The following is a 15,544-nucleotide window of genomic DNA, read 5'->3' as shown; positions in this document are numbered from 1 at the left end:
AATTAGTTTCGCAGTCAATTCTTCATCCTTGTCAACCACGAGGTAGATATATTAATCGGTGAACTAGTTGCTACAGGGTTCACCTTACAGAATAACAATGCAAACTGCACATATATAAATTTCTGGGAAAATGTCCAAAAAGAAAAGGAGTTGTTAGATTATAAAATTCGTTTTTCTTTGATGGTTTTTTTTCCATCATAAATGTGTCAGCCATCAAGGATACATAACTTCTGTCTCAACTCTCAAGGCCTACGTCGTGAGTCTGATTGAAGCTCGATCCCATTTGCACATTTCTTATTCTCTCTTTGTGTTCGGTTCTCGAAAAAGGTTAGGCAGGATCTTGATAAAGACACCGGCTAATTAAGAAGGTGTTTGGTTTGTTGCAATATCAACCTTTAAAACATATATACTTGATAATGCCAAAATACCATTAGATTTATTGATGCAAATTCAACTTCTCTAAGTTATATATTGATTAGCATCTAAAAAAAGGAACCGTCTTTATGACACCTGAGTGTTTCTCGGGTGCCCAGTGCTCGAATTTTGGAGCTTTGGATCCGGAGATCCAATGGCCTCAACGTTTTCTTCTTCCTCTTGACCTCGGTGCTGCTTCCTCTTCCTCCTCTGACCCCCCCCCCCTCCCCCCAAACACATCACCACACTGCCACGGGAGGGATATGGTATCATCAAAGGGCCTTGTTGGCCTACTGCCACAGCCTTCCCTCTAAGGCCGCGTTTGAGAGAGCCTCGCCAGAGCCTAAACCCTTAAAACCCCCAAATCCTAACCTTAACCCTAGAAGCTCGCCGAGGACGGAGACATACAAGCTGGAAGTCATTGAAGATGAAGAAAGCAGGGTGAAGATGGGGAACAGAAAAACCGAGTGAGGAAGGGGGTAGAACACTCGATTGAACTATAGGATCCCAAAATAAAGATAAAAAGTCAGCTATTTGCCTGCCGACTTTTAGCTGTATAACTTGATCAAAAGAAAGAAATGAGGGGACATAATAGAATACTGGTATTGTGCCCGTGTGATGCAACAGTATCGTGTTTCAAACATATGTCATACTATTACTATAGCATGAAATAACAAAAAATGTTTCCTGCTATTACAAGTTGCATAGAGTTGTGATAGGCTTGAACTGCTAAGCACGCTAAAGCTTCCCAAAAATTTGCCTTCGGAATTGATATGGCTCTGCACTCAGATGGGCTAAGGCCTAACAATTCTACCGCATCTACGACCACGACGACCATGTGTGTGCCCTTAACGTGCATTCTTCCTTGGCACTTTCTCATACCTCTTGGAACCCTTCCACCTCGACTTCAGCCTCTGCCTCCCCTGCTACCTCCTCTACTTCCTCTACCATGACCGCTATGGCCACCACTAGAAAGCCACCTTCCATCATACAGATCAAAACCAGTTGGTTCAAGTGAAGCTATTTCTTGTGTGCTCTTATCAATGGAGTACAAATAAACCTCTAATGGATTATCTAATACAGAAAAAAGTTAATCATGATATAGTTTATTCCTAAAAAATATGATTACACTGTCAATGTTGGAACTCGGAAAACAAAAATCCACTAATAAAGTGAGCAAAATCAATGAAACAAATGAAGATTTCTTCTGTCAAAAATTAAAAATGTAAGTGCATAATGAAAGTGTTGTCATTGTCACATATCCTATTAGGCTATTACGGTACTACCAATTAGCCACAGCTAACTAGGGACCCATAAAAAGAACAAAAATTCTAACAACAGAGGTCTGGATACAGATACAATGATTATTCAAAACAGATTAAACAAATGATAGCAACCTACCGATATAATTTCATTACCTAGCTGAAAAACTGTATATACCATAATACATAACAAGTCTTGTAATAGAAAGAATAATAGAACATCAATGTACGATACAGGCAGACGAAAGAGGAGTGTAGGATCTAGGCATACAGATTAAAGAAAAACGATTGAAGCATTGAAGAAAATATAACATAGTGTCATAGCCGTAGGCTCGGAAATCAGTATGTCAGCTTTCTCTGGAAGTTCAACTTCTTCGACCTTTCCTTTGATGACCTAATTAGGAGGAAGTACAGTATCAATTGGGGGTCAAAGGTAATCTTAAAGGGTACAGATCCAAGATATACAAAACAAATCGTGATCCGTTGTCCAAAGATGGGTTCCCAGAGATTAACCGTAGAGCATGTTCAACCATTTCAGATGCATCAACTGCGTAGACATGTCTTGCACCATCCTAACATTAACATACCAAACACCATCTATCATGTTATATCAGACACGGAAATAAGAGAAACCATGGAAGCTTAAAGTGCACCTGGCAGCGAATAATGAAAGCATAACACTACCAGCTCCAATATCAACCACAACTCGACCCTCAAAGTCGGATTGGTTTTCCAATAACAGCAGCATAGTATGTTCCTGAAGGGGAAGAATCTACACTACCTTATTAATATTTATGCAGAAAGGTGAGTATCATGACATTCTGTGGATAGGGGAATAAAAAGAACTGAGAACTTCGGGTGAAAAGGTGACCTGTCCTCAAAACATCTTGTAACATATTTTGCTGATGCAATAGCTGGCCATAGTAGTGGAAATACATCTTTGCTGACGATGCCTCAATTTTTGTATCAAATTTGCTTATCGAAGAAATTATTCATCCATTCCCCCAACGACTCGCCTGCCATTTTTGCAAGATATAGCTAACTTCAGGAAAACGAATTGAAATAACATTAAAAAAAAGAACATACAGCTCTTGCAAGAAACTAAGCTGTCCAAGTTCTGGGCGATGAATCCCTTCAGAGATGAGTTTGACGGCTTCCTGCAAGATGCGAAGTCAAATTACCAAATCATAAGCAGCAAATCCATATGAAAAGGATTTTAACCTAGTAGGCAAGAAAAAAATTTGCTGGCCTACTGACCACATCTAACTGGCAAATCACACTCCATCTTTTGAACTGTTTGCACATGCACTATGCCAAACATCTACATCAAAGCTGCCAGGGATGAGCTAGTGGCAGTGGTGGAGTACCAAACAACAAGTCTTCACTTGCATACCTAATCCTACTGATTCAAAGCTAAATCACTGTTTCTCACCAGCGATACTGAGCAGGCCGTGATACTGGGCAGCTAGCTGCTAACGGGGGAGTACATAGAGATCACAGGGGAGGTAAGCAGGCTATTACCTTGAGGATGGAGGATGCAACCTTGGAGTCGTGCGACCCTGATGTGCCTGCCGCGGGGGCCGAACCGGCGGGGACGCTGCTGGCGGCGGCGGATGGGCTGGAAGTCAGTGATGATACCGTTGGAGCCACCGTGGTGGGGGCGGTGTGCGTGGTGGCTCTCCGCCTCCTCCTGCGGATCGGGCCTCATGCGATCTACAAGCCCGCCGTCGTGGACAGAGGGAGGGGGCGAGGACGCGAGGGTACCTGTGCCGGAGCCCGCCGCCGCGAGGCTGAGGATTTGCTTGACATACGGTGGAGGAGGAGGGCAAGGAGAGACGGACACATCGGCGATGGAGGTGGGCAGGGAACTGGGAGCAGCAGGCGGACCGCGGATGATGGCGTCTAGCGTGGCGGTTGCGTTAATCATGGCGGAGGGGATGGAGGCGTGGGCAAGGAGCCAGCGGAGAACTTGGAAGGGTAGGACGTCGAGGTGTTCTACGCGTACAGGAGGATACAAGAAGGTTTTGGGATCCACTTCGTTTTTTTTAAGTAGTAGAAAATTTAATATAATTTTCTATGACAATAATAATATTTGTCAAGATAAATTATGTCTCTAAAAATCAGCTTTGTTGCAGTATTTACACAATTGTTTGGAGTTAGATTTAGCATAGAGATATATAAAGACATAGAACCCATCTCCTACTGTGGGATAGATAGGCTCTGTCATTCTTATACCTAGTAAGGTGGGTCATGCAAATAACTAGCTAGATTCACTATATTTTTTACAGTTAGTTTTTTAGAATTATTTTTGTTCTAAGAACTCCTAAAATTTTAATTATCTAGTTAAAGGGCTATCAGCTAACTATATAATTGGGTTTGTATTTGTTAGACTCCCCTTTAAATGAAATATTTGGTATAAATTACAGACTCATGTACATATGGAATTAATCTTTATCGTTATAATATGGAGCTACCAAAACTAATGGTAGAGATTTTGTTGTTTTTTCTATCATTAATGTGAGAATTTATAGCCCCTCTAAGCAAACACAAATCTCTTTAGGACATTTACAAATGTTTAGACCAACAGCTGTCGCTAATTTGGTCTTACATCCAAATCCTCTAAAATCTCCTATGTCATCAGTTATTAATTATTATTTTCTTCACAATTGGCTCCTTTGGTTTGTAGAATTGTAAAACACATAAATAGAAAGAAAAAAATAGAAATAGGAAAGGGATTCAAGTGGATAGGACTATAAGACACATGATTGCAAAGATATGAAAATTGTCGAATATCTAACTATATCGTATATACGTATAAGTAGTACATCGTATACAGATAGAGTATATCGTACTCATGTTCAACAGCACCGGATATTTCGGACCTGAATCTGCGGGACTCGATGCACTTAAAGATTTTGAAGACATATACTAGGAAGATCTCGATCGGGTTATCTGACTTGAGTACGACTAGTATTCAGATTGGATTCATTTGCTTTGCCTTGGCCGACAAGATAAAGGACTCTCTATCAACTACGGTCGGGACTGAGGTGGTATCGGAATCCCTTTATAAGGCGAGGACCCTGACCCCAGGAGGAGGGACCTTTGAACCACAAGATAAATCTACACGTACGCAACTCAACGCAGGCAAGTCTAAGACCTTAGCAATCGGAGATACTCGACGACTTTAACCCTAGATTAGTCTAGATTCAATCTCCTCCATTGTAATAGGTCTTGCCACATTGCTCATACTTGAGACAATCAATATACAATAGCATCCACACAGGATGTTGGGTATTACTTCAATCGGGGACCCGAACCTGTATACATCACGTGTCTTATTTCATGCTCGATCCTTGATCTCGAAGGTACCCTGGTTTAATTACGGATATATTATTGGGCACCAATCTTCGACAATTGGCGTGTCAGGTAGAGGCATCCATCTGTTTTTAGGATCAATCATGTCTCAAGTGCGTATCCACGTCGGATTCTCCGACACCGGCTTCTACTATCACTTCAAGTCAACGGCAGTCATCTTCACATCGCCTCCTACCGGCTCTGAGATCACTTTTGGAACTATGGCATACCATTGGGATGATCAAGGTGGACTGATCCACACCGGTACCATCTAGTCCAGTCCATTGGACGCATACCGCGAGGTGGAACACCTCAACTAGGATCCCAAGGAGCCTAATATCCTTTAGTTCATGGACACCGACAGCGACGGTGAAAGTCATGAGAGTGGCGATGACGGATCCATCGACGGCCAGAGAAGCCAAATAGATCTATTCGTGTTCGTGGTTGGAGCCAATTGCACATCTGCTGAGCAGAACGCGAAAGATCCGAACGTTGTGGTAAATAATGGTGTAGGAATACCTGAGGATCTAGTAGCAGCAGCCGCTGCCCAAGGTACCGTGTCACTGGAGGGTTATTGCTAGGGTTTTACGCCTGCGGGTATAGCCTTGTGTGCCCCTGATACCACTCATCATCGATAGAATACATATAATCAAGTAAACCCTGATATTCGACGATGACTTATCATGGGGACGCCTCTCGGTCAGGTGATGCCTCCACCAACAACAGCTCCAAGATTGAGGAACGAAATCCATCAGAATAGTGATCACGAGGCAACATCGGCTCGGACGCAGCTGAGCGTTGGCAGTGGTGTCTTCGGTACTCCAGAAGCCAACGTTCAGGGTGCGCATTTGATTCTAAGATCTTTTCCCGAATTGGATCAGACGAATCCTTTAACCCCATTGGTTAACCAGTGGAAGACTTTGCCCGATGCAGCTCAGATCCAGGCTACTCGAGTAAACAACCCTAGCGACTCTAGGCAACCCAGCCGGCAAGGCCCTAGTTTGAGGAGCCATGAACACAGACATCCCTGGGTCAAGGGATCGCAAACAAGAAACTAGGGTGGTCGAGCTCGAGCATAGCCCAATAGTTCGAACTGTAACTGCCCCATTCATAGGCGCAGGAACCAGGAATACTTGAGGACTCGTATCCCTCATGACAGGCATGACTTACGAGAAGTGATTGACAACCACCATGAGGAACACCATGAAGACGATCATTGTTATAACAACCGCAAATCTCCAGGACGGAACGATTGATGTGACTCCCCTATTTGAAGGAATAGGCATGACAATCCTCCTCCATCTCTTCCTGAAGACTTTGATAGAGGCTACAAAGCCTTCGCACTCAAGCTCCGGTCGATACGATGACCTGAGAAGTGCAACATGGGTCCGATCCAGAAGTGCGACGGGAAGATCAACCCCAACGAGTAGTTAAAAATTTAAACCACCGTTATTCGAGCGACTAGCGATGACAACAAGGTAAAGGCCAATTAACTACTAACCACTCTTGATGGACCTGTAAGGTCATGGTTGCTAAACTTGCCACCCAACTTAATCCGATCATGGGACGAGTTGAAGGCTCAGTTCATCACAAACTTCCAGGGTATGTTTGAATGACTAGGAATGGAAGACTACCTCCACCAACTAAACCAAGGCAAGGAAGAATCTCTTCGGGACTTTATCTGGAGGTTTAACAATAGGCGTAATACGATCTTGGACATCTTCGACGGGTCGGTCATCATCGCCATCAAGAGAGGCTTCAAGGAAGAGATCTGATCAGGAAGCTAGCTACTCAAAAGATCCAGATAGTCAAAGAACTCTTTGAGCTGGCTAACAAGTTTGCGAAGTGTGCTGAAGCCCAACCACACACCAAAAACCCTTAGTCTTTCAAAGACAAGCCCAAGTCTTCAAAGAACGGGGGGAAGAAGAGCAAATCTAGTGACAAGCGTAAGGGTCCATACACGACTATTGCGTGGTCAATAGGAGCAAGTCACGCAACACCAAAGACAACAAAGGTTAGAGCCACAGTGGCTGGAAGTGGTATCCCATTCATCAGTCCAACTAGCACGACTTTAACGAGTGTCAAGTTATCAACAAGAAGCTTAAAGAGAAGCTCCAGGCCACTATTGCTGACTATCATAGCAAATAGGCCAAGCCAGGAGCTAATGAGGATGAGCCCAACTTCTGTGGGGCCAATCAGAACTTGGCAAAGATCTTCAGAGGATCCGCCACATACGAGTCCAAGAGGTTGTACAAGGCGGTCAAAAGGGAGGTTAACTTAGCTCTAACTGGGCCTCCCCGATACATCAAGTGGTCAAAAGTCTCGATCATCTTCGATCAAGCTGACTACCCAGCCATGGTTCCACATGTAACACCCAATTTTAAAGGAACAAAATCAAGTACAACACATGTATGCCAGGATCAAATTTTTATACATGCGTTACATCATCAGTGTATCATCACAGTGCCATTATTACAATGATGTTATAACTTATTATAAAAGGACCTGATGGTCTAGAAGAAACACACAGCGAAAAAGCAAACTCCAGCATCAGAGGGTCTTCCATCTTTCACAGTCATTAACCGGGGGATCACCAGCCTAAAAAAGGAGCTCTAGGTCGATGTCATCTCCATCTAATGGTGCAGCTTCATTGATGGCTTCTGAACAGCAGAAGAATAGAAGAAAGGGGGCAATAGGTGTGAGTACATAATGTACTCCGCAAGTGTAGAAAAATCATGCTATAAGGCTTAAGTCAAGAAAATGCTAGACATTAGTTTACTGCACTACGCAACCTTGACATATAACTCCAACAACAAGCATCTTATTTACTAAGTGTGAAGACACCACTTAAACAAGAAGAACAGCTCATCGGATCCTATCTAACTACCTAAACTCACCAGATAATTCCATTACCTGGCTACCCAACTAACCATACCAAAACCTTGATCTCAACTAATCAAGAAGAAGTTCAAACCTGCTCTTGACCGTGAGCACGGTTGATCGATCAGTTTTATACTCTAGAGGTTGCACACTTTACCCATGAGTCATGATTCTCGTGTTGCTTCATACTTCTGGGGTGTGGAGTCGGGGTCTCACTATAAGGCCTTTATAAAGCTTCCACTAACTTGTAGACACCCACTAAGGTTTCACCGCTAACAGTGATTTCATCACTGCAGAAGCTCCCTCTTGCGCAACTCAACCGTCCAATGGTACCCACGAAATCAGAGGGGTGGCTAATTAATTAGCCATGTCGTACTCGTATAAGCCTCGTGGATATACAGTTTAACTTGGTTACATGTTCAAGAACCGATCATTAGGATCCCACACATGAACAACCACAAACCAACTATGCATTTCTCGCACACGTGCATTCCCGCACCATCATCACACATCCATCCTGTTTGGATCTCTATACCATGTTGCTACACAATTACCATACCCGGTTCATATTGCATAATCATTAGTCAAGTTTAACATTTACCCCCAACCATGACAGCAACTAGCATATCTGCCATTCATTTCCCATGACTCAAACAACGGCGACAAGGATGATCATACAAAATCTAGTAAACCCTAATCATTGGCTTCCAATTTAGACAACTATGCAAAGAAGGATAAACAACTACATATAAACCCTAAAAGTAGGAGCAAGATATTTAAGGACACTTGCCTTCAGCTTAGAGTTGCTCGAAGTCTTCAAAAGCTTGATCTTACAGGCTCGCAAACTGCTCACCTCCTAAACGACACACCGAAAAAACACATAAAAGAAAATACTAAGAATAGTATACCGAACACTACTAAAACTTGGTAAAAACCCTATAAAATATTCTACACGTCGCTACAAGAATTTGAGTGTGAAAATCATCCAAATCAGAGCTACGAGCAAAAAGATATAAGCACCTAAAGTTCTAGAGGCTTTTCTATAAATTTTACTTAATTTTAGAGATTAAACTAATTATTTTTGTACTAAAAATATCTTTTACTGCACATGTTGATGTCATAAATCAATTTTGAAATATTTTTGAATCGGAAAAAGCAGGGTGGACCAGGCCTATGTACTATGAACCGAGAGAAAAGCTTCGGTCCATGGGTCCACTGTGGACCATAGGCGCCGGTGGAGCTCAGCACGACGGCAGGTGGTAGGAGAGTTGCCGGAATGGTGCTCCGGTGGCCGGGGAGCTCTGAGGAGCAGCAAAACATGGAGAGGGGGCATTGGAGAACTCACCTCAGATGAGAACAAGGCCAGAGCAGGGTCGAGGCGGCCGGCGACGGAGAGGATGGCGGTGGTGGTAGGTGTGGTGTCGCGAGAGGTGCTCCGATGGCCGAGCGTCAATGAAGACCCGCGGGATCAACTCCAGAGGGACCTGCGGTGCCGGTGAGAGGGTTAAATCGGCTGAAGATGGCGCGAAATGCGAAGAAAGGTAGCGGCGGCGCAACCTCACTAGCGATGAAGAAGATGACAGTGCCGACGGAAATTCGAGTGAGAAAAGGGCATGATCGGGTGGTGGGGGTGTGGAACTTTCCTGTGGAGGTGCATGGTGGCTTAAATAGAGGTGAGGGCGAGCGGAGCTGCCGGGGCTCGGAGATGAAACGGTGGCGGCAATGTCCATAAAGGTCGGCTGTTACCGTGTCGATTCAGGCATTAGAGAGGGAATAAAGAGGGGAAACAGTTAAGGGTGTCTTAATGGGGCTTATTGCTTTGAATCCAGTCGTTACGGGAGGGGAAGAAGGTGAGGGGAGACATGAAAAATTCAACGGTCGATGGAGAGGATCGGAGCCAGCGGAGGAGGAAGAAGGTCGGCAACTGGGCAGCCTAGGGCGGCTGGCTTGGCTTGAGTCGGACCCACACAGCAAAGAGAGGGGCGGGAGGGGAGGTCAGCTCGGGAACAGGGAGCAGGTGCGGGCGGATAGGCTTAGCTCGAGAGAGAGAAAGGAGAGTATAAGGAGAAAGCAAATGGCCTTAGTCCACGCAGGGAATAGGGGAGGGAGTCAGCTCGAAAGAGAAAAGGAGAGAGAGAGAGAGAATGGGGGTGGGCCGGTTTGAGAGAGGAAAAACGGCACGAGAAGGTTTAGGGATTAGGAAATTTCTTTTGTTTTGAGTTTTGAACCATTTCTACAAAGGACTTTTAAACGAGCGCCTTCTAGCGAATTTTGCAACCACTTTCCACTCATAAAAACCTCTTGCAACTACTACAACATGAATGCATCGAACATAAATATAACCTATGGTAAATTAAATTTAAAAATTAATTTTCTTCTAATTGAACAAAGATCTACAACTCCTATTTAATTCTAGCAAAATTTTAAACTATTGCAAAAATTAAGAATTTAGGGTGTTACACCACACCTAGGTCGATACCCGATCGTGGTCCAGCCTATCCTCTACATCAAGGTTTTCCAAACCTTGGTCGACGGGGGCAGTTCATTTAACCTCATCTTTGCTAAGACGTTCGACAAGATGAGAATCCAAATGTCAGAGCTCAAAGCAAGAGCTGAGCCTTTTCATGGTATATATCCCAATCGTAAACCATACCCCTTGGTCAGATCGAGTTGCCGATCACATTCGGCGCGCCTGACAACTTCTGCACAGACAAGCAGACCTTCGATATTACAAACTTCGAGATGGTGTACAATGTGATACTAGACCACCAAATGTTGGGTAAGTTCATGGTCATGGTGCATTATACGTACCAGACGCTCAAAATCATCGATCCCAAAGGGGTCATAACCATCAAGGGAGATCAACGTACAGCGATCAAATGTGACAAGCAGAGCCTGGAGATGGTTGCGCACTTATGCCGAATAATGACTACCTCAAAATACATAGAGCCTAAGTGTCAAAGGTGTCAAGCCACTGCCAAGGTCAAGGACAGTGCCAAGGACTCCAAGCTCGTGAATGTCAATAATACTTCCAAGTCTGATGACGCAAATGGTAAAACCGATGACAACACCAAGGATAAGAAGGTTGATTGTGGTATCAAGGTAGTGCCCATTGACCCATCTAAGCCAGCCAAAACAGTCAAGATAGGGGCCAGCCTTGACCCCAAATAGGAACGCGAGCTCATCACTTTCCTCTGGAAAAATCATGATGTGTTTGCATGGCAACCGTCTGATATGCCCGAAGTCCCTAGGTAGGTGATCGAGCATCTACTAGATATGGAACCTGGTGCCAAATCTATGGTGCAGAAGTAATGAAGATTCACGGAGGACAGAAAGCAAGCCATCTAGGAGGTCAACAAACTCCTTAATGTGGGCTTCATTCGAGAGGTTCATCATCCTATATAGCTCACAATCTAGTTATCCTGGAGAAAGCCAACGGGAAGTGGAGAATATGTGTCAACTTTACAAACCTCAACAAAGCTTTCCCAAGGATCCTTTTCCTCTTCCTCACATCGACTAGATTGTCGACTCTATAGGGAGGTTGCGCTTTGCTTTTCTATATGCCTATTCAAGGTATCACCAAATTAGCATGGGAATAGAGGATGAGGAGAACCCGCTTTTATTACTTATTTTGGTGTATTTTGCTATGTAAAGATGTCCTTTGGTTTGAAGAGTGCTAGTGCTACTTATCAATGACGTATTCAAAATTGTTTACAACCTCAGATTTGGCGCAATGTTGAAGCGTACGTCGGTGATATTGTAGTCAAATCTAAAACCGAAGATGCATTGATTGACGAACTTAAGGAAATATTAGACAACCTAAGTATCGTGTGATGTTTAACCCAGAGAAGTGCACGTTCAGCATCCCATCTAGTAAGCTTCTCGGTTTCCTGGTGTCAAATCGAGACATTGGGAGAAACCAAGTTGAAATGTGCCTTGGTTTATATATGATAAGTGATTAACAAGCTTGTAGATTTGGTTTGTCGAGTTTTCGATTGCTTGAGCTTGGTTTGAGCATTTTGATTATGGACTAACTGGAGTTGAAGTTGGAGTTAGAGGAATGTGTTTTCTTGTCTTATGGTGTGCAGGTGATAAATGCAACTTGGCGATTAACGGTGAATGATCGGGGCTAAGCATGTGCTTGGTGCTGGACGATCAAGGAGGCTGGGCGGAGTCAAGGGTGATCCTAACTGTACACGTGGAGGTCAAGCAAAGTATAAAATGGAGGATGAAGATGGCGTGTTGACAAAGTCAAGAGAAAGGGATGCCGGTGTAAGTGACAAGGCGGCCCGAGGGACCGAGAGCGGGAGAGACTTTCCGGCGGTCGGGATCACAAGATGGAGTACACGTATCGACATCAGAGCGTTTGCTTAAGGTGTAAGCAAGTGGCGAATCACGCTTTGAGAAGCGTACATAGGGTTTCATGGTTGAGCAAATTTTATGAATCATGTAGACTATGAAATGTTACATTCTTGATCACCATGTTCGTAATTACTTTGACTTAATCAATACTTGTGTTAAGGCTAGTTTAATGAATATCTTGCTCTAGCCCTCTTGGTTCATATCAGTGGATTAGGGAATGTGGCACTATATTTTCCGTTTTTGTTAAATATTTAGCTCATGATAGAACCTTAGGGGAACATGTGTTCCTTGTGTCATAAAGACACTGCTTGACTTGATCATGTGAAAGCTTGATTCTTTGTGAAAATATGAATAATCTTGTGAAATCAAGTATCTTGTGCTAAAATATGATCCTATACAGTTGTTTTGAAGCCTCAACGTATTTTTCGTACCCAGTCGCACAGCACTTTGCTTGGATAAGAGGCAACTTGAGGATAAAAATGAAAAAAATATGCCTATTTTTATTTACTTTATTACTTCTGTTCTAGAGCCTATCCCTATTGTTTATCCTTATGAACAACTTCAAATTGAACTCGTTTCCCCTCAACAAATAAAGGCTTGGGCTAACAAAATCCTACCTAATGGGGAAGTCGTTGGCAAAGTCACAAGGCCCTCCACTTTTCATTATATTTTGCTCAATTTTATTTTAAATTACTTGATCTAACTAAGTCTTGATTTCATATAGGAGCAATTGCAAAACCTATTGTCATGAATGCTTGTTTGCCTAGTTTGAGATTGAAGTTGGCTAGTTCTTAACACTTGTATTACCTAGGCACGAGTGGATACTTATGTGGTGGTCACTCTGAACATGATTCGGCTATATGAAATTAAATGCGCCAACTAACTCTTCGGGTTTAGCTTGTATAGCTTCATGTACTTGTGTCACTGTTTGTTTTTTAGCCTTTGTGCATTTGTGAGCTCCATCTTCTACTTTTCATAGCCCTTTAATGTTTTTAGCTTTTGTAAATGCTTTATGGTATACTTGTGAAAGCTCATTAAGATTACATATTCATGCATTGCATAATATTTTGTCCTTAATGTTTGTATTGTCAAAGGGGGAGAAATGAAAATTTTGCACCAAATCAAAAAAAAAATCTTGCATAAATGAAAAATGTGCATTCATCAAGAGGGAGCATTTAATTTTGTGTTTTTGAGTTGTTATTGCTCTTTTGAAGTTTTTGGATTGTTTTTGCCTCTCTTAGGTCTTATGCAACCTTTCTTATGTCAAGTGACATATTTTTGCTCTTTCTTGAGTTTTTGTCACTTGGATGAACCTATCTTCTTCAAACCAAAATCTTTGTACTTTGAGATATTGTCAATGCATTCATCAATGGAGAGATTAAGAAACCAAATTGAAATATGCCTTAGCTTATATGTGATGAGTGATTGATAAGGTTGTCGATTTGGTTTGTTAAGTTTTGGATTGTTTGATCTTGGTTTGAGCATTTTGATTATAGACTAACTGGAGTTGGAGTTGAAGAAATGTGTTTGCTTGTCTTATGGTGTGCAGAGGATGGATGCAACTTGGCAGTCACGGCGGGTAATCAGGGCTAAGCGGGTGCTTGGTGCCAGACGATCAAGGAGTTCAGACGAAGTTAAGGGTGATCCTAGGTATATACGTTAAGGTCAAGCAAAATATTAAACGGGGGATAAAGATGGTGTGTTGACAAAGTCAAGCGAAAGGAGTATTGGTGCAAGTGATAAGGCGACATGAGGGATCGAGAGCGAGAGAGACTTGTCGGCGATCAAGATCGTAAGATGGAGTACACGTGTCAACATCAGAGCGTTTACTTAAAGTGTAAGCAAGTGACGAGTCACATTTTGAGAAACGTGCAGAGGGTTTCACGGTTGGACCTCAAAACCGTTGGAGAATTGAAGGAGTATGTGGCACCATCGCGAAGGTTGCATCAAGATGAAGCTAAGTCGTGAAGACGTCGTGCCGTTCGATGGACAGACCAAGAAATATACCAAAATACGCTCGATGGTAGGTAGAATGTTAGAAACTTAGGGTCAAATTTTCTAGACATATAAATAGAGGGGTAGGACTATGAGAGGGTTGAAATCGGCCACTTAAGTCCTTTGTGTCACCCATTTGAGTGCTTAGTGCTAGGGTTTTATAGGAGAGGAAGGATAAGTATTTAGTCTATGTAATAGGTGTGAGTTTTGAGAGAAAAACTTTTATAATTTATCTAAAATAAGACTGATATCTTTGAGTAATAAAGTTTATATTTTTACGTATATTTGAATTTCTCTCTTTCTAGTTTCTCCCTATTAATTTCTTTGTTGTTGTTGTTTTTTTTCATGTTTTCGATCACCTGTGTGATTGCCTTAACATTGTCCCTGCTGAACTGGACCTCAAGGCGAGGGTCATAGGCCAGCTGCAGCAGCACGTCCAACATGTCTCTTGCCACGAACCTCTCTCCCTTTGCCGCCGCTCGTTGTGCTGGTCGAGGACATGCTCCAAAAACCGATCAAGCATCTTCCACGTCCTCTTCATCCTCCCAACGTATCCCTGCAGGTCAAGCCAATCCAGCCACGGGATGAAATCACCAATGTTAAACGCACCATTAAGCACGAAGAACTCATCCACCATCGCCCAGAACTCGGCAGGCATCATCGTCGCCGATCCCCCCTCGGCGTCCGCCTCCTCTTCAACGTACTTCTTCCCCAGAACGATGCGCGAGATCACCCCGAGTGTCGCCATTTGCAGGTAGTCCCTGAGCCACACGACGCGCACGGACGCCCCACGCAGGTCACGCAGCATCGCGCGCACCTCCTCGTCGCGAATGTACTCGAAGGACTCGAGCCGCTTGGCGCTGAGGAGCTCGGCGACGCAGATCTTGCGCGCCTGGCGCCAGTACGCGCCGCAGTGGGACTGGGACCACAGGACGTCGGTGTTGTCGTACGCGGTGTGCTTGCCGACCGCGAACCTCGGCCGGTCGGCGAACGCCGCGTCGTGGGTCTTGAGGAAGAACTTGGCCATCTCGGCGGACGCGCCGACGACGACGGGCAAGGATCCGAACCGGAGCTGAACGAACGGGCCATACCGCTTGGAGAGCTCGTGGATGGAGCGGTGCGGCAGCTCGCCAATGAGGTTAAGGTTGCCGATGATCGGCCACGGCTTTGGGCCCGGCGGGAGGTTGTAGGCGCGAAAGGACGGTTTTGAGGAAGAGCACGGTTACAAGTACGATAGCGAGGAACGTACTCCACTGTGGTAGCTCCATTAGGATTGC

At 43.9% G+C, this 15,544-nt stretch overlaps 1 pseudogene; it reads right to left on the bottom strand.

The window, feature by feature from the left end:
• Positions 1-14,542: 14,542 nt before the first annotated feature.
• LOC133901416 (dimethylnonatriene synthase-like) lies at positions 14,543-15,544 on the bottom strand (annotated as a pseudogene).

The sequence above is a fragment of the Phragmites australis genome, chromosome 20, assembly GCF_958298935.1.
Source record: "Phragmites australis chromosome 20, lpPhrAust1.1, whole genome shotgun sequence".
In the NCBI taxonomy this organism is placed as follows: domain Eukaryota; kingdom Viridiplantae; phylum Streptophyta; class Magnoliopsida; order Poales; family Poaceae; genus Phragmites; species Phragmites australis.
The sequence above is the reverse complement of the archived record's forward strand: the minus strand, read 5'-3'. Positions and strand labels throughout refer to the sequence as shown.